The 19,214-nt window shown below is 47.6% G+C and overlaps 1 long non-coding RNA gene across 1 annotated transcript in view; it reads right to left on the reverse strand.

The window, feature by feature from the left end:
• Positions 1-6,282: 6,282 nt before the first annotated feature.
• Positions 6,283-19,214, reverse strand: part of LOC138282520 (uncharacterized) — a 90,444-nt gene continuing 77,512 nt past the window's right edge. The window contains exon 3 of the long non-coding RNA XR_011200963.1: positions 6,283-6,315. This is a non-coding gene — a long non-coding RNA (uncharacterized lncRNA). The remainder of the gene's footprint in view (positions 6,316-19,214) is intronic.

Below are 19,214 nucleotides of genomic sequence, written 5' to 3' on the forward strand. Positions count from 1 at the left end.
GGCATGACTTCCATCACTGTTTGCACCTGCAGGTGGAAGGCAAAGCCACAGTAGTGTGGGGTATGTCTCTGCCTCCATGGCGTATCAAGCTACCTGTTCCTAGGCAATCTCGTGGCACACACACCCAGGTGAGGGAATGAGACCGGCCACACTGCATGTGGAGCACTCTGGGCACCATGCCCCCTCCAGAACCAGTGGAGAAATACATCCACTATCTAAGTCTTTGGCAGGATGAAACACTCTGGGCACCAGACCCCCTCCAGAACCAATGGAGACTGTTATCCACTTGAAAGACTGTGGCTTTGCACTCCCCAGAATAAAGCAGTGGGCAAACCACCCACTGGAAAGACTTGAGAGACTGTGGCTTTGCACTCCCCAGGATGAAGCAGTGGGCAAACCACCCACTGGAAAGACTTGAGAGACTGTGGCTTTGCACTCCCAAGGATACAGCAATGGGCATGGAGCCCCCTCGTGCAGCAGTGGCGTTGTGCGTTCATCCGGCTGAGATGCCCCCCTTCCTTTCCCCTTGAGGTGCCTGTTTATTTTCGATCTGATGCTCCTGCAGTGTTCTCTCTGTTTCGAGTCAGGCATCTTGTGTGGGCTTCACCCATGCATTTTGGAACCACTGGTCCAGGGACAATGATTGGTACACTATCCAGACTTGTGTAGTTGGTGTACACATTTGTATATACTGAATTTTGAACTTTCACTATCAGATTTTTCATGATTACAATTGTTACAATCATTTCCTTTTCAGGGGTGGGGGGGTGTATATGTAGTATTGCTGCATGTATTTGTGTATATGTTGTTGTGGGCGAGGGTGGGGGTACTGCGTGTTGCGTGTGTGTGTGTCACTCTCTTTTCCCTCCCCCCTCCCCTGTGGTATAGGTGCAGTACTCACCATGGTCGTCGACAGCGTCTGTCCTGCTCCTGATAGAGCAGAAGGAAGACCAGCATTGGTAACACCTGTAGTTCGGGCTCCATGGCGTCCTGGTTCCTCGTTGGGTGTCGAGAGGTGAGTGTTTTCCCTTCTGTGTACTGTTTCCACCGTGCTTTTGATAGCATTAGTTCCACCCCGGAAAAGGTGGTGGATAGACCTGTTGTGGTACGGTGGGCAGTTCTTTGTCCTTCGCCTGTCTGTTGGCGGTTACCGCCGCGGTGTTTGTTTCTACTGCTGTGGCGGTCGGACTGTTAAAGTGGCTGTCTATGTTGGCGGTTTCCACCATGGTTGTGATTCCATTTTTCTTTCCGCCGGCCTGTTAGCGGTATTACCGACGCTTTAACACCGACCGACAGGGTTGTAATGAGGGCCTATGTGAGACTCTGTAAAGCACCTGAAACAGCTCCTTCCCAAGTCAAACACAGTGCTAGACCCAAAATTCCACCTACTTGCTTTCAACCTCTTTTACTTCATTTACCTTCCAATATTAATTGATTCCTTTCCTCCTTTTCCAGTCTTCATTTCGTTGTAATTTTGTTAGAATTTTGTTTTGTTGAAAAAACAGGAAATGTATTTCATTTATATCCTGTGGTCACGTGGAACACTGTGTGCAAGAATGTCACTGCGCTTCCTGTTCCTGGTGTCTTCCACACGACCTGAACATTTATGTTTGAAACTGTGAATTTCTGAGGACCTCAAGACCCTCCAAAATGCATCACTAACATTTTGGGTAGGGAGTTTAACTTATGGGTGACTTGGGCTCTCCATTGACTATCATTACCAAATATGTGTTTGATAAAGAGTTTGGTGATCAGGTCAAGGTGGATGATTTAGAAACACCCGATTTCATTGCTGAAACTTTTGATGGTGGAAAAATAGGTATACTGGCTACTTTCGCACCAATTTGTTTTTCAAGGGTAGGAATGTTTACATAAAAGTGCGGGTTGCACATTAAGGAGTGAATATGCTTGGTTGGAGAGATTTGTGGAAACTGGACATTAAATTGGCCCTGAGAAGTAAGGAACAAGTTTTGCTTATAAAGGAGGAAGATAAAGGTAGTGCATGGTTCAAAGTCATTCCCAAAGAGTTTTCAGAGAAGCTGGGTTTAAGGGGTTTTCAAATAGGATTCATTTTTTAAAAAAAATCCATTCCTATTAAACAAAATTGCACTAAGTGTAACAAAGGACTTACAAATGTTGTTGGACTAAACGAGGAAAGTAGATCAATCAATCAATCAAACAGGATTTGTAAAGCGTGACTAATCACCCTCAAGGGTATCCAGGTGCTTGCAGGTCTCAGAAGCTCTTTCAGATAGCCAGGTCTTGAGGGCTGTACGGAATTCCAGGTCAGATGTGATGGTCCGGAGATGCATGGGGAGGCTGTTCCAGGTTTTGCTGCTAATTGGGAGAAGGCATGTCCACCAATTCTGCTACGGTGGATGCGTGGAGTGTGGGCAAGCGATAGGGAAGTGGAGCATAGTCTTCTTGAAGGTTGGTGGAAATTCAGGCGGTGGTTAAAGCTTTGAGTGCATGGGTCAGCAGCTTGAATACACTTCTCTTCTGCATGAGGAGCCAGTGGAGTTGCCTGAGGTGTGATGTGATTGCCGGGGAAGGTTGAGGATGAGTCTGGATGCGGCATTCTGTACGGTCTGAAGTCTTTGTAGGGGTTGTGAGGCGATTCCTCCATAGAGGGTGTTGCCTTAGTCTAGCCGACTGATGATGAGGGCCTGTGTCATGGTGTGTTTCGTGTGCGGGTGTAGCCCCATAAAGATTTTACGTAGCATGCACATAGTGAAGAAGCAGGTGAAGGAGAAGGTGTTAATCGGTGATTCCATGGTGAGCCTGCTGTCAATGATGATTCTGTGGTGTCTGGCATGCTTGGAGGGAGTGAGTGCAGGTCCTAGTTCTGAGGGCCACCAGGAGTCATTCCATGTGTTGCTGCTCTTGCCGAAGAGCAGAATTTGAATCTTGTCTGTGTTTAGATGCATGCAGTTTTCTTTCATCCAGTCAGTGATGCTTGTCATGCATCTGTGGAAGTTGGTTTTGGTGTTGGTAGGGTCGTCTGTGAGCGAGAGGATGATTTGGGTGTCATGTGTGTAGTAGATTATGTTGAGGCCATGGGATGTAATGATATTGGCTAGCGAAGTCATATCTGTGTTAATAAGTGAGGGGCTGAGAGATGATCCTTGGGGGACCCTGCAGGTGATGTTCGGAAGTGAAAGAAGGTAGGTGAATTCTCTGGGTTCTTCCTGTGAGGAAGGAGGTGATTCATCTGTGTACGTCACCTTGGATGATGATGTGGTTGAGTCTTTTGATCAGCGTGTGGTTGGATACACTGCCGAAGACTGCCAAGAGGTTGAGGAGGATCAGGGCTGCTGTTTCGATGTCAGCTGTGGCTCCGATCAGGGTGGTCTAGGTGCAGTGACTGCTGCGAAATCCGGACTGGGAGGCGTCCAGTAGCTGATTTTACTCCAGGTAGGTCATGAGTTGCTTGTTGATGATTTTTCCAGTACCTTAGCTGGGAAAGAAAGCAGGGAAATTGGCTGATAGTTTTTGAGTACGCTGGGGTCTGCACTGGGTTTATTGAGTAGTGGTTTGGTTTCGGTATGCTTCCAAGCATATGGGAAGGTTGTGATAGTGATAGAGGTGTTGAGTAGAGAGTGAGTTCTGGGCCGATCTTTTGGTTTCGAGATTGAAGATGTAGTGCAGGCAGGGGTCTTTGGGGCTCTCGAGTGGATGGATTTCATGGTGGAGATGGTGTCCTCGGTGGACAGAAGGTTCCAGGTGGTTAGTCTGTGGTTGGTGTTGGTTGTGGAGGTGGCGACTCTGTCAATGAATTCCATAGATGTAGGTTGGGGTCCCAAGCACCTGTATATGGTTGCAATCTTGTTATGAAAGAAATCTGCGAGGTTGTTGCATAGCTCCTGTAAGGGTGTGAGGTTGTTTTCACTTGCTGCCGGGTTGGAGAGTTCCTTAAAGATGTTGAAGAGTTTATTGGTGTTGTTGCTGCTGGTTTCAATACACATGGCTAGTGCTGCCTTCTTTGTTGCTCTCAAGAGGCAGTGGTAGAGACTGAGGGGGTCATTCTGACCCTGGCGGTCCGAGACCGCCAGGGCAAAAATGACGAAAGCACCGCCAACAAGCTGGCAGTGCTTTCTTCCCTATTCTGACTGCGGCGGTACCGCCGCGGTCGCACCGGCGGGGCCGGCGGTTTCCCGCCGTTTATGCCCCGGCAGTGATAATCCACCAGGGCAGCGCTGCCCTGGGGATTATGACCCCCTTACCGCCAGCCTGTTTCTGGCGGTAAGGGGTGTCCTGGGGCCCCCTAACAGGGCCCCGGACAGCTTTTCACTGTCTGCATAGCAGACAGTGAAAAGCGCGACGCCACGGCCGCAACACCGCCGGCTCCATTAGGAGCCGGCTCCTGTGTTGCGGCCTCATTCCTGCTGGGCCGGCGGGCGCAAACTTGGTTTGCGCCCGCCGGCCCAGCAGGAATGCCGGAATGGGGGCTGCGTGAGTGCGGCCGCATTGGCGGCCGCATGGTGGTTTCCGCCTGGCGGGCGGATGACCCCCTGAGTGTCTTGAATGCCACCCTCTCAGAGGTGTCTTTGCTGGCACGCCACTTTCTTTCCAGCTGTTTGCTGTCTTGTTTAGCTGTTCTGAGTTCAGGGGGTGTACCAACTGGCCTTTCTGGAGGGTTTTCTCTGGAAGCTGCTTTTGACGGGGACGATGATGTCAGTGCAGTTGGTGATCCAGGTGCTGAAGTTCTTTACTACTTGTTTGAGGTTGGGCAGGGCTGGAGGTGTTGAGAGCGTCAGTCTAATTAGTCACTGAAACTTTGCTCCACGCCCGGTAGGAAGCACTAGATATCTGGGGGGTGTCGGTATGGGGGCTGGAGATGTTGAAGTGGACAATGGACTGGTCAGTCCATGTAAGTTCGATGATGTGGCTGTATGTGATGCGGCTGCTGGAGGTAAAGATGGGGTCCAGCGTGTGCCCTGCGTGTGTGTAGGGTTATGGACGATCTGGGTTAATCCAAGGCAGCTAGGTGTGCGATGTTGTTGTTGGGGTTGTGGATATGGAAGTTAAGGTCACAGAGGAAGATATAGGCCTTGGATTCTAAGGCTAGGGCTGCAATGAAATCTGCAATGGTGTTGCAGAAGCTGGCGAGCAAGTATGGGGGTCCGTATGCTAGGGTACCACTGATCGTAGCCTTATTGTCTGTGCAGAGCTTGAAGCTGAGGTGCTCCATGGGGTGTTAGTGTTGTCGGTGGTGCACTATAGATGGTTTCTTGAGGACTATGGCTTTTCCTCCTCCTGCCTAGCTGGTGTGGTCTTCATGAGTGATTTTGTATCCATTGAGGACTGCTGTGGCAATGTCTGCTGTGCATGTGGGTTTGAGCCAGGTTCTGTGAGAAAGAGGATGTTGGGTGTGAGGGTAGTGATGAGGTCCCATAGTTTGGTGGAGTGCTTGCACTTCAAGTGTGTGTTAGGGAGCAGGCAGTGGAGTTGGTGTGTTGCTTCTGGTGAAATGTTATTCAGGAAGTTGATTTGTCTCAGTGGATTTCCCCTTTTGTTCTAAGGGATGGCACAGTGAGATTGTCTGTTGACTTACATGGTTTGAATGCTAATATGTTAATAGATTCACATCCTCGTTGCCAACATGTTTCAGTCATTATTTTTGTTTTCATGTATATGAACATGTGTAACTCTCAGATTCTTTTTGCACTTCCTTTAATTTTTAAATCATGTGTTTCTTACTTATACTTGCATGCAAGCCTATTTCAATATGGACGCCAAGTCACTTATGCATGTGATCATGTCTTTCCACCCCAAACCTTTACCACTTCCTCCAACATGGCTCCTAAACCGGATCAATGGGCTGGTCTAGACTTGAACAATTCAGAGCACACCTTTTACATACAGCTGCAGGGATGCTCAGTGTGTGCGTTTTGCAGTGACCGAAAGCAATTTTGCCATGGGCCTAACAACAATTCCTTTCAACCAAGGTAAGCGGATATTGTTATATCCAAGATACAGCGGGTAAGAAGCAGTACTCTTTATTGGCACAGTGCTCAGGAATGAAAAATTTCCTAGCTAACGTGAAGGAAACTTTCAATTCTATTAAGGACACGGAGGCGAGGATTATGCAGTCCTTTCTCCACTTTATTCACAACAGCAAGTTCAAAGTTCAAACAAGTTCAATAACAAAATAAACTTCAAGCCCCATGATGCCCACAAGTAACCATGACAACCCATAACCAATCCAATGTCCGTAACGAGGAGTATATATATAACTGACGGGCACAGTCATTCCTCGTCTTCACTGAAGAAAGTTAAGGAACTCACGACTTCATTCTCCTTTGGAATCACCTCCTACAAAATAAGGAAAAGATCAGACACAGGAACAGACATACCTCGTAAGCAATGCTCCTGCTAGAATATCCAAACATGTTAATGAACAGAGTAAGAACATTAGAAGCATAATAAATAACAAGGTCATAACAGAATTGAGACGTCAATAGTATGCATAAAACCAATAACCTTTGCAGATAAGATAAATACCACTGACCTGTAAAGAAAGGGTCTCCCACAAATGGCAGATAACAAACTCGGTGGGTAATACTGCTACAGTATGAGGGAGGGATAATCCTCGCCTCCGTGTCCTTAATAGAATTGAAAGTTTCCTTCATGTTAGCTAGGAAGTTTTTCATTCTATATCAGGACCGGAGACGAGGATTATGCAAGTTCAAAGCTTACTCACTACTAAAGATGCAGCTTCATGGAGCGGTTTAAAATATAATTTCTTCAAAACCGACTCCAAGGACCAATCCGCGGAATTCATGATGTCCTCGGATTTACCACCGACCAGAATGGCCTAGGAAGCCACCGCCCCTCTAGTGGAATTAGCTCCAAAACGCTGAATGTCAATCCCAGATTCTGACATGACCCAGCGAACCCATCTAGCAATGGTAGGGGAAGTCACAGCTTTAAACGGCTTCTTGATAGTAATCAAGAGTTGCCTTTCTCCTGGAGGTCTATCCTCCTCCGGTGACAGCTTCATAGGTCTGTAAACATCTAACCACGCATACCTTAGGGTGAGAATCAAAACTGGGATAAGAAACAAACCTGGTACCTGTTTTGGTCCGCCTAGAAATAGTGAAAGTAACCCCTTCCGGGGTGAAAACCCGGCCTGACACATCCAAAGCGGGCACGCCTGAAACACGCTTACAAGAAACAAGGCACAAAAGCATTGCCAATTTAGCGGAAATCTGTTTCCTGGATAGATAACGATTCTCTGGCCAAGAGGAAAGGAAATTAAGAACCTTGTTATCATCCCATAAGCCAGAGTGCCTAGGTTCAGGAGGTTGAGATAAACGAACACCTTTCAACAGTTTACTTACCGAGGGGTGTTCCCCAACCAGGACATCATGGATCGTAATATGCCCTGCTGAAATCGCAGAACGAAAAGAGTTAATGGTACAGTATGCCAAACCTGAGGTAAAACGTTCCGCCAAAAAATTGACTATGAACTCAACGGGGGCCCCCACGGGATCCACTTCCCTCTCCAGACACCAACGAGCCCATCTGTTCCAGGCGATCTATACCGCTTGATGGTACTTGGAGCCCACGACTGTCTGATAATGGCTGTAGCGTCCCATGAAAGGCAGACGTTTTCCCAATGTCCCCTGAAATCCTCCAAGCCATGAAATTGAGGTGGCCCTGAAGCACCAAAGGATGAGGGCAACCCAGCGGGTCCCGGAGGATTCCCAAGGCACACAGTAGTCTGAGAGGAGCCATCCACGACAACTCCAGAAGAGTGGGGAACCATGCTTGAGCTTTCCAAATCGGAGATATCAGCATCAAGGACGCCCGTTGATGTCGAACCTGTGCCACTACTCTGGGAATCAGAAGAAACTGAGGAAAAGCATAACATTGGTCACTCGACCAATCCTGCAAGAACGCATCCACTGCACTCGCCCCCGGATCAGGCTTCCAACTGATGTAAGTCGGAAGCTGAGCATTCCAACGAGAGGCAAACAGGTCCACTGAACAAGGACCCCAACGATCCATCAGAGACCGAAAGATCTCTGGGTCCAGTCGCCAATCGCTGGTATCCCTGAGATAATGGGAATTCCAATCCGCCACCTGGTTCTGAATTCCCGGGAGATATTCCGCTGTAACAGAAATCTGTCTCTGGAGGCAGTAATGCCAAAAATCCTTCTCCAGGTCCACCAGGACTCTGGACCGAGTGCCCCCCAGTTTGTTTATGTACTGAACAGCTGAGATGTTGTCCAGCCGAAGAAGGACACAACAGGATATCCTGTCGCGGGTCAGGGACCGAAACGCAAACGAGCCCGCTAGAAGCTCGAGACAATTGATGTGAAGGTTCAACTCCTCTGAAGTCCACTGACCTCCCATGGAGATCTGACCACACCTGGCCCCTCAACCCAGTCTGCTGGCATCTGACTCTATCACCAGGTCGGGGAGAGAGCCAAAAATGGCCTTCCCATTCCATGCATCCATACGGCTCAACCACCACTGCATTTCCGAACGAGCCTCCGAAGAGAGCTCCACCAGAGCCCAATAGGTATGTCCCTTCCGGAGATGAGAGGCCTTCAGACGTTGCAGGGCCCTGTAATGCAAGGGACCGGGAAAGATCGCCTGGATAGAGGATGACAGAAGACCCACAATCCTGGCAGTCTGCCGGAGGGAGGTCCTGTCCCTGCGGAGCAACTTTGGAAATCTCCTTCTTGATCTTGGAGACCTTGTGCTCCGGTAACTTCAGTGTCGCAGACGTCGTGTCCACCACGAAACCCAAAAACATCATGGACTGAGACGGACAAAGGGAGGACTTCTCCGTGTTGATCACGAAACCCAGATCCTGCAACAGCACAATAGTCATGTTCGCGTAACACAACACTTGCGACCTGGACTGATCCATCAAAAGGATGTCGTCCAGATAAATAATCAGTCTGACAGCCTGAGTCCTCAGAAACTCGACCACAGGTTTGAGCAACTTTGTGAAGCACCAAGGTGCTGAAAAAAGGCCGAATGGAAGACACTTGAACTCGTAGATCTAGCTCCACCATTGAAACTGCAGAAAACAACGGTGAGGAGAGTAAAAGGGGACCATAAGGTAAGCGTCCTTGAGATCCAAGCGGATCATCCAGTCCCCTTGACACAGAAGATCTCTGAGAAGATGGATTCCCTCCATCTTGAAATGACGATAAACCACCCATTCGTTGAACGCCCAGAGGTTTATCACCGGACGGAAACCCTTGTCTTTCTTCTTGACCAGGAAGATGTTGTTCAAGAACCCCCTCGGATGAAGAGGTGCCAGGACAACAGCCCCCTTGCCAAGGAGAAGCTGAACCTCTGCGTCTATCAATTGGGAATCCTGAATGCTGAACCGAATGGGAGGAGGTCGAACCGGTTTAACTTGGGTCCCATAACTCTATGTGGAAACCCAACACTGTTTCCAAGACCCAAGGGTCGGACGTAAGTCGCGCCCAATTCTCTGTGAAGAGGGCAATTCTGCCTCCTAGCTCTTGAGGGGAAAAAAGGGTAGTGCTCACCTGTGCTTCCTATCTGAGAGTTGGAGTTGCCTCTGTGGAAAGGTGAGGAACGTCCTCGACCAGAGCCTCTGTTGGGAAAGAAGGTCCCCTGACGGCCATCGTTCCAACCGTTATTCCACTTTCCTTGGGCTCTGGAGGTGCCTGACTGCAGGGAGCGGCCGGAGGAGCGACCCCTTCCTCGCCCGGCCCCAGCAAAAACCTTCCCCAGGAAGATCTTGCGCATGGAAGACTGCGCTTTATCCAAAGCGGAGAATGTGGACACAAATCTCGCCAAAGAGATTGCTCTGGGCTACCACACCAGCCTCAGGCGTCACCAGTTCCCCTAATTTAGGGTCAATCTTGATCAGGAGAGAGCGCTGTCTCTCCGTAGATATAGCACAATTGGCGTTGCCCAATAGACAAACCGCCCTTTGCGCCCATCCAGCGACCAAATCCGTCTGTAACGGCTCTCCTGAAGTCTTAGCCGAATCAGCCAATTCGATGATCTTTGTCAAGGGACCCAAAACATCTAAAAGTTTATCTTGATAAGACCGCCAAGAACGATCGATCCCTTTCTTAGGATCGCGCATGTACTTAGAGAAGAAAGTACATAGCTTTGGGTCCAACGAAGGCGTAGCTGTCACCTAGTCCCCAAGCGCAGGCCTGGGGCATTCCGCCCGCAAACGGGCCCGAACTTCCTTCTCCAAAGGATGGCGGATAGCCTTAGCCACATAGGCCGCCACCTTGGGATTGGGGACCCATTCGGAGGACCGAGGATGGTAGATGTCCTCAGGGTCAAACATATCAGAGTCCGAACCTTCTTCCACAACACTAGAGGTGTTCGCAGATGGGCACCAAGGTCTACCCATAATGCAGCCCTCTTCCGATGAGCCCTCGTCATCGGAGTCACCCCCCCCAATGGGGTGATCCCACAAAGGGATCCAGTGCCAGGGCAGCAGAGCTGCCATGCTCTCCGGGCAAAACATCCTCCCGGCAGGGTACAGGATCACGAGTTCGCGCACTCTTGCAGAAAGCCTCCCTTAACCTGGCGAAACCTTCCAGATGCCCCGCATCACGCTTCCTGGATGAAGAAGGAGTCTTTGAGGTACTAGCCCGTGGGTCCAAATCCCCCAAAACACCTGACGAGTTGGACACTTTGCCCATAAGCTTGTCCACTCTATCCTGTAGGGGTGCCAGGGCTTTGGCCACGACCTGCGAAACCAACCTGTCCATGCCTTCAGGAAGATGGCGTTGGGGAAGCCAGACTTCATCCGTCCACAAAGATGGGGCATAGGCATGATCCAGGAAAGAGTCCATGGAAGGGGTGGATGAAGACATCCTACACAAATGGGAAAAAATATCAACGTACCCCAAAAGCACTAGAAGCACCACAGGATTAAAGACCCAGGGCCAGACCAGACAAATACGTCACTTACCCCTCCAAGGGGCGTCAATTGAAAGGAGTGAGAGCACAAAATGTACAACGCCCAACCTTATTCAACTGGGCAGCCCCCTTGCCGTGCTCAAAATATACTGGAAATGCCAACCATAAAAGGTTCCCTCAAGGGAATGTAAATTTGCAGGATAAAACCTGCTCTTACCACCACACGGTGTAGGCAAGGGTTGGGAGACGGTAGAAGTCAGGAAATCCCGAGGGCAGGCTCCTGAAAAGCTCAGAAACGATGAATTCTCCAATCGTAATAGCGCGAACACGCGCCCCCAGTGGTGACAGGGCATCACTGCACCACACGCTCGGGCAAAAGCCTACCGCGCGAAGACAAGAATGCTTGGAATGCAAGGAATGTTCCTCGCGCAATAACAATAATAAAGACATGCCAACACAACAGCGACAAATGCAATAACACAGGGTAATCCCCGAAACCCCCGAAATAACGAGAAGGAGCGAGGACTTAACTGATGGGCAAACGTGAAGAAAGAGGAAGGACTGTGCCCGTCAGTTATATATATACTCCTCGTTATGGACATTGGATTGGTTATGGGTTGTCATGGTTACTTGTGGGCATCATGGGGCTTGAAGTTTATTTTGTTATCGAACTTGTTTGAACTTTGAACTTGCTGTTGTGAATAAAGTGGAGAAAGGACTGCATAATCCTCGCCTCTGGCCCTGATATAGAATTCACAGATTCAAATATATGACACCAGGAACAAAAGCGCAAGCTATATCATCGTACATGGGGTTCCATGTGACCACAGGATACTCATATAATAGACCTCTAACTCCCTGTGGATACACTATGGATAGAAGCTCTTAAAATATTGTCAACTATTTCCGGATTTTTCTCCCCTTTTTTCCAATATTAACTACTCTGTGTAAATTTACAAGCAAATTCATACGGATGAGTTTTAACTTTATCTCGAATCCCTCGTCTATTCAGATTAACCAATATGCCTGAACAGCAATTCGGTTCTCCTTCTTGTTGATTAGCTAGAAAACAGCCAACTGATTTTAAGCCAATCTTATTTCCTGAAGAATTAAACTTAAACATGTAAGCATTATAAACGCTTTTCTGATTTATTGCTTTGACAACGGATATGCCATATGAAAGACACAAATCACTTTGCTTGCAAGTCAACACACATGGGTTTTGGCCTCACATTGACTGCTGATATAAATCTCAATAATCATTGAATGCAATGTATTTTCGCATATTTTTTCCTCGATAAACTATTGTGTACAAGATTGTGACTCACCATGTGAATACTACACCAATAGCAATCCCAAACATATGTGTTTTATCACATTTGAAGTTTACGACACGTACACTTTAGCTGTAATTACATGACTATTACTTCTCATTCAGATCGAATAGGGCCTTCATCTTCTCTTCTTAGCATTTGTCCTGATGATGGTCTTGCTTATCAATTACTACAGATATCGAAACGTCGATGTGATTCCATTACTTGCCATCCTGTAAAGCAGACTGTAACCATCACTGCTTTTCTAAAATTACAATTGGATGACTGATACAAAACAACTACTTAATGCAGCAGAGGATCAGCACCTACATGATTTGTGCAAATGACTATTTTCTGCTGGTCATGCTTTTGTTGAGAGCCAGATAGAATGTACACCCCCTGCTTCAAAGCGTATGTCAACTTGTATGTGACCATCGAGGTTTATTGTGATGTAATGCTTTTCCACTTTGAAGCAAATTGCTTTCTCGTATGTATACCTCTTTGTGAAATTCATTTTCAAACGAAACAGTTTATAAAAATAAGCATCTGCTTGAATTCACGTGTTTTGTTCTACCAAATAAGAGTAATTTCTAAAAAAAAAAAGGTTGTTGAACGTTCCTACGGTCTGCTACTTTTTTGTTATAATTTACACCCAGGCTCGGGCGGGGTTACTGTGTTGCCCTTGTGTTTATATTTTTACTCGAAAGAAGAGCGTACTCAAGTACTTCTGAACAGGTATGAAATTGCGGCGTAGAGCAACACAGAGTGAACGTTATCACTGAGAATCTCTAGAGGGCCAGTTCCTCTGTGCAGCTCTGGGATGCATTGAGGCGGGCCACATGAAGGTCCTGCGCAGGGCAGGACAGCCAGGGTCCAGATGATCTGACAGGCACAAGCAGAACTTGACTAGTCCGGAGGAGGTTAACATCAAACGGCTTTTGGAAAAACAAACTTCATTGTGAGTTTTTAATACTGCACCTGTGCTAAGGGAAGGAGTGATGTATAGGCTACAGACTGTAACCACTGCTACACTGCTAGAAGACTCACAGAAGCAGGTACAAGTAGACACTTTTTATTCAGCAGTGTACTCAGGGGCAACAGGCAATCAAAACTGATTAAGAACAGATTACATATGCTCCAAACTGATCGACATGGGGAGGCAAAAAACAAAAAACGGGCAAAAAACAACGAGCACACTACTCTGAAGTAGAGCTCACTTACAACTTGTGACTCACAAACTTTGGGCTCTAGAGTGCATCAATTATATTGCTAAAAATAGTTGTGATAGTTCTCATCGGGACATAATTCAGTGACAACCATGTAGTGCAAAAGGTAATTTATTTAGGACAGGATTGCAACAATAACATAACCTTAACTTTCAGTTTGAAACCCCAACTTTAATAACGCCCACCCTTTAACATTTCCTCGCTCATCCTTCCACTCCAAACCTCATTTCGCTTCCATTCCCCTACACACTCCCCTTTTCCTTTCGTGCCCCACTTGGTTTGTGCATACCCCAACTCAGAGCCTTCACCTACTTTCTTATTCCCTGGAAGGGTGGCCAAGCCTGCATCTGACTCACCACCCTCCCCCATCTGCTGCTTGCCCTTCCTCGCAAACCTGCCCTAACTGACGGTCAGCCCACCTACCCCTGCTTTCACTTATCCAAAACTTACGCTCATCTCACATCTTTCATCATTTGCCGGGTGGGTGGGAGGCCAAAACCTAACCACGTGACGAGCGGCGCGGAAAAGAGGCCGCCCCCCCCCAACCCGCTTTATTTCCCACCCCTAAAACCCGCCCCCACTTCCCTTCTGTTTATCCTGTCCCGCGTCGTCACTTCCCTCTCCCGAAAGAACCCACGGAAAGACTAGAGCAAGTCTTTCTCTCCGCGGGCCCCTCCATCGGGACATAATTCAGTGACAACCATTTGGTGCAAAAGGTCATTTAGGACAGGATTGCAACAATAAAATAACCTGTCACGATTCACCCTGAGCTTACTGTCAATGTTGGAGAGAGGTGGTGAGAGGCCCCGGTTCCTGCAAGTCCTGCTCTGGCTAAGGTAGGGGCGACCCCTTTCGGTAGCCACGGTGCTGTTTGACAATAGTAAGCCACTACAGTCCGTGCCCTCCAGAAGGAGTCCCAGAGGAAAAACCCCAAAAAGGGTAAAAAACCTCCAACAGGAACTCCCTGAAACAGATAGAGGACACAAGGAATTAGAACTTAAGATCCTGGAATTCTGGAGACTGAATACAGATCAAGAACAACTGGCACCACAAGTGGAAACCAGCCGGAGCGTGACTACCACCGTAGGAGTGTTGCAACGCAATGAGAAGGAAGATAAATTCCCCTTATATACCCCTAGACAGGAAGTGGGAAACAGGAAGTAGTAATACCACCATCTTGGTTTGGGTAAAGGTCATAACTTAAAATAGAAAACATGCTCCTGAGAAAAGAGAAACAATGCATGCAGGGAAGAGAGGAAGTGAACAGCATGCTGGGAAGGGGAAAGGCATGTTTATAAGTTAGTCATGTGTAGGCAGACGGCTTTTGTATGTGTGACAGGTGAGTGGGTATATGGAGGGAGGTCCCGGGCATCCTAGCGCGTTAATTAGTTTTGCGCGCTGAGCGCGGCGAGGACCGTGACCCGATTCGGGGTCTCCGGACCTGCCGCGCTTGCAAGGTAACTCGTGGCCGGAGAAAAGGGCCGCGACGGGTGCCGCGACCCTTTAACCGAGCTGCGGCTTTTCCTGCGGCCCGCCCGAGGGCTGCCGCGGTCTCCTCGGATTGCGCTGCAGCAGCCCGTGCTCGCAGCCGTGGCGCAACAGTAGGTCCCCCCCCGAGGCCCCAGGCTTGTGAGGAAAAAGACGGAAGATACGATGGACCAAAAGAGGGGCATGGACCGAAAGTACATCTTCCCAGGAACACTCACTCATAGGGTAGCCTTTCCAATGAATAAGATATTGGAGGCGACCATGGAAAAACCGAGAGTCACAGATCTCCTGGACCTCGTATTCGGGCACATTATCAATCAACAGAGGAGGAGGACAGGTGAATTGTCTGTGAAAAGGGTCAGGAAGGTAAGGTTTGAGTTGTGAGACATAGAACACAGGATGTATTTTCCAAGTCTGGGGCAGACGAAGACGCACAGACACAGGATTGATCTTCCGGAGAATCAGGAATGGACCATAATAACGAGGTTTAAATTTGCTCTGGGTAAGTCGGAGAGGCAAGAATTTAGAGGAAAGCCAGACCTTATCGTGGACCTGATAACGCGGGGCCTCACAACGCTTCTTATCAGCGATCCTTTTCATGCGTGTCTTTGTGGCTACAAGATTTGAACGGATAACATGTTGGATACCCCGTAGTTGCCGGACATATGAGGAAATGGCAGGAAGATTGGAAGTATCCTTCAGAGGAGTAGGAAAAGCCTTAGGATGGAAACCATAAGAACCATAGAAAGGGGAGACTTTCGAAGCACTGTGTACTGAGTTGTTGTAGGAGAATTCTGCAAGTGGTAAATATGTAGACCAATTACTCTGCGTAGCATTGCAGAAGCTGCGTAGATATTGTTCGAGGCCTTGATTCAGCTGTTCTGTCTGTCCATTAGTTTGAGGATGGAACCCTGATGATAAGGCCACCTCTATTCATAGGGTCTTACAGAATTGTTTCCAAAACCGGGAGATATATTGAGGACCCCGATCTGAGATAATGACCTGTGGTAGTCCATGAAGCCGAAAGATCTCCTGAGTAAAGATTTGGCTTAGTTCCTTAGCCGTAGGTAGTTTTCTTAATGCCGTGAAATGTGCCATCTTTGTGAAGGAATCAATGGTTACCATTATCACTCGATTTCCAACTGAAGAGGGCAAAGAGCACATAAAATCAGTGGAGACAGTGTGCCATGGCCCTGGGGGAACAGATAATGGGCGAAGTAATCCCACTGGTTTAGTACGGGGTGTTTTGGCTTGTGCACATATGGGAGAGGACGACACATAGTCCTCAGTGTCAGCCTTGATAGTGGGCCACCAGAAAGAGCGAAGCAGAAGCTCTTGGGTAGCTTTCATTCCGCGATGACCTGCAATGGGGGAGTCGTGACACATACATAGGGCTTCTGTCTGGACTATCTTAGTAGGTAGGAACAGGGTTTTGTTGTGGTGATAATATCCCTGACCTATATGAAGCTGCGGGCGTAAATTGTTCATCTCTGTAGTTTCCAGGTGGGAATATTCAGATTTGACCTGGTCTAGGAATGTATGTACTAAACCAATGATCTTATTGCTTTCAAATAGGTTCTGTACAGGAGAATCGCTACACTCAGGGTAACGCCGAGACAATGCATCGGCCAAGATATTCTGAGAACCAGGGATGTATGTAATGTAAAAATCATATTGACTAAAAAAGAAAGCCCATCGAGCCTGCCGGCTACTTTGACACTGAAAGTTTCTCAAGCATTGTAAGTTTCGGTGATCTGTCCGTGCCTCAAAGGGTTCTTTCGAGCCCATCAGGAAGTGTCTCCATTCCGTGCACGCTGTCTTCAAGGCGAGTAATTCTCGTTCTAACACCGAATAGTTCCGCTCCGAATCGGATAATATGTGTGAAAGGTAGAATACAGGATGCTCTAACCCATCATCATTTTGTTTCTGTAGTAAGGCAGCCCATATGGCTCTTTCTGAGGCGTCTGCGACAATGATGAACTGTTTGGTGGTGTCTGGGTGCCGTAAAATGGGAGCTTGAATGAAGGCTTTCTTTAATTCTTGAAAAGCCAACTCTGCGTCTTGTGTCCAACAAAAACCTTTCCTTAGATTGTCTTTCTTAAGGGTTTGTGTAATATAACTGGTTCTCTGGGCAAAGTCCGCTATAAATTGTCGATAGAAAGTGGCCAATCCCAAAAAACACTGAGTTTCTTTGATGGAAGAGGCGGATGGCCAATCCAGAAAAGCTTGAATCTTATCTGAATCCATGGCAACACCTATTTGGTTAATGCAATATCCCAGTTATTTTACCTTTGTTCGGTCAAATTAGCATTTTTCTGGCTTGCAGAATAGATGATGTTGTCTGAGTCTATCTAGGACTTGGAGTACATGTTTAGTGTGTTATTCTGGGTGGACAGAAAATATTAAAATGTCGTCCAGATAAACAACCACCGTTTGATGTAGAAGATCAGAAAAAATAGCGTCCATGAATATTTGAAAGATGGAGGGGTCAATGGTTAGTCCAAAAGGCATTACTCGGTATTCATAATGACCGAAAGGTGTTCTGAAGGCGGTCTTCCATTCATCACCTTCCTTTATACTTAAAAGATGGTATGCTCCTCTAAGATCCAACTTGGTGAATCTCTTTGCCCCTCTGACAGCTTCTAAGATGTCCTTAATAAGAGGTAACGGGTATCGATCCTTAGTAGTAATCTTGTTTAATCCTCTAAAATCAATACAGGGACGCAAGTCTTTTGTCTTCTTTGGTACAAAGAAGAGAGGAGCCCCTGCAGGTGAGGAGGACGGGGCAATCAACCCACTCTGTATGTTCTCCTCTAGGTATTCCTTGAGGATCTGCTTCTCAGGTTCTGTTAGAGAGTACATTCGCCCAAAAGGAACCATGGCATCTGGTTCCAAAGGAATGGCGCAATCGTATTCTCTATGAGGTGGCAGTTCAGGTCTTTCTGGTTTCTGGAATACATTGGCATATTCTAGATAATGTCTGGGTACTCCTTGTAGAACGTTAATAGAACATCCCACCTTAGGGGGTGCCATTAAGAGACTCTTTGGGGACCAATAGACTCCTGCTAAGTGACAGTGGTGTTGGCAGAAGTGAGAGGATAAAGAAATGGTTCTTGTTTCCCAGTTAATGTAAGGGTTATGCCGAGTTAGCCATGGAATTCCCAGGATCATAACGTGATGTGGTGAAGAAATGAAATCAAAAGAAATGTTTTCTTGATGTTTCCCAAATTGGAGACATAGGGTAGGAGTGGTATACTGTACAGGTCCCGAGGCCAAAAGTGACCCATCCACCGTGTGGACTTGTTCTGGTACTTCCTTAGGTATTTGCAAAATCTGTCTTTCCCTGGCCCAGGTTTCGTCTAGGTAGATACCACTGGCTCCACAGTCTAGAAAAGCCAGTGCCCTTTCTTCACGGCCATCTGTTAAGTGGAGGATAACAGGTAAGAGGAAAAGAGCAGTTCCTTCCTCCCTTGAGGAACAAATGGAAGGTATTTCGAAATATCCCGTCCTCACCCTTCTCACTGAGGACGGGAATTGGCGTTTCCCAAAGGCTTGGCTGGACGGATGGGACATGTGCGAATTAGATGACCAGCAGCACCACAATACAGGCAAAGTCATTTCCTTCGTCTGTTATCTCGCTCACTAGATGATAATGGCCCTCGTGCCATGTCGATTTGCATAGGCTCTTCATCGGTAGTACCCTTAGTTTCAGAACGAGCCTCCTCGGAACGATGAGGAAGGGTGCGGAACGTCACCGAGTGTGATGGTAAACGACTCTTCTTTTTCTCCATCCTTCGCTCATTTAACCGATATTCTATTGTCAGGGTCTGATCCATTAAACCCTTAAGATTCTCTACTCTGGCAGAGTGCACTAGTTCGTCCTTAATGTCCTCTCTAAAACCCCTGTGAAACAAGGTCACCAAAGTACGCTCCACCCAGGAAGTCTCAGCTGCCAATTGTCTGAAACAAGTGATGTATTGTAAGACGTCCTGATTTTCTTGTTGAATATCGCAGAGAGCTTCTTCTGCTGAAGACTCTAGTCCAGGACGCTCAAACATCTGCTTAAAGGCAGTGACAAAGCTGGAATAATTAGACAGGCTAGGGTCGTTGCTTGTCACCAAAAGGGTTGCCCATGCCAAGGCTGGTCCAGATAGGGCGCTAATCAAATACCCAACCTTGGTCTTGTCTTGCATGAACTGTGAAGGACGGAATGCAAAATAGACCGTCAAGGCATCCAGGAACTCTCGTAATTTGTTAGGATCCCCGGAGAAGCGAGGCGTAGTGGCGGAGACCGTAGGAACATTGG

The sequence above is a fragment of the Pleurodeles waltl genome, chromosome 1_1 (genome assembly GCF_031143425.1).
Source record: "Pleurodeles waltl isolate 20211129_DDA chromosome 1_1, aPleWal1.hap1.20221129, whole genome shotgun sequence".
Lineage (NCBI taxonomy): Eukaryota > Metazoa > Chordata > Amphibia > Caudata > Salamandridae > Pleurodeles > Pleurodeles waltl.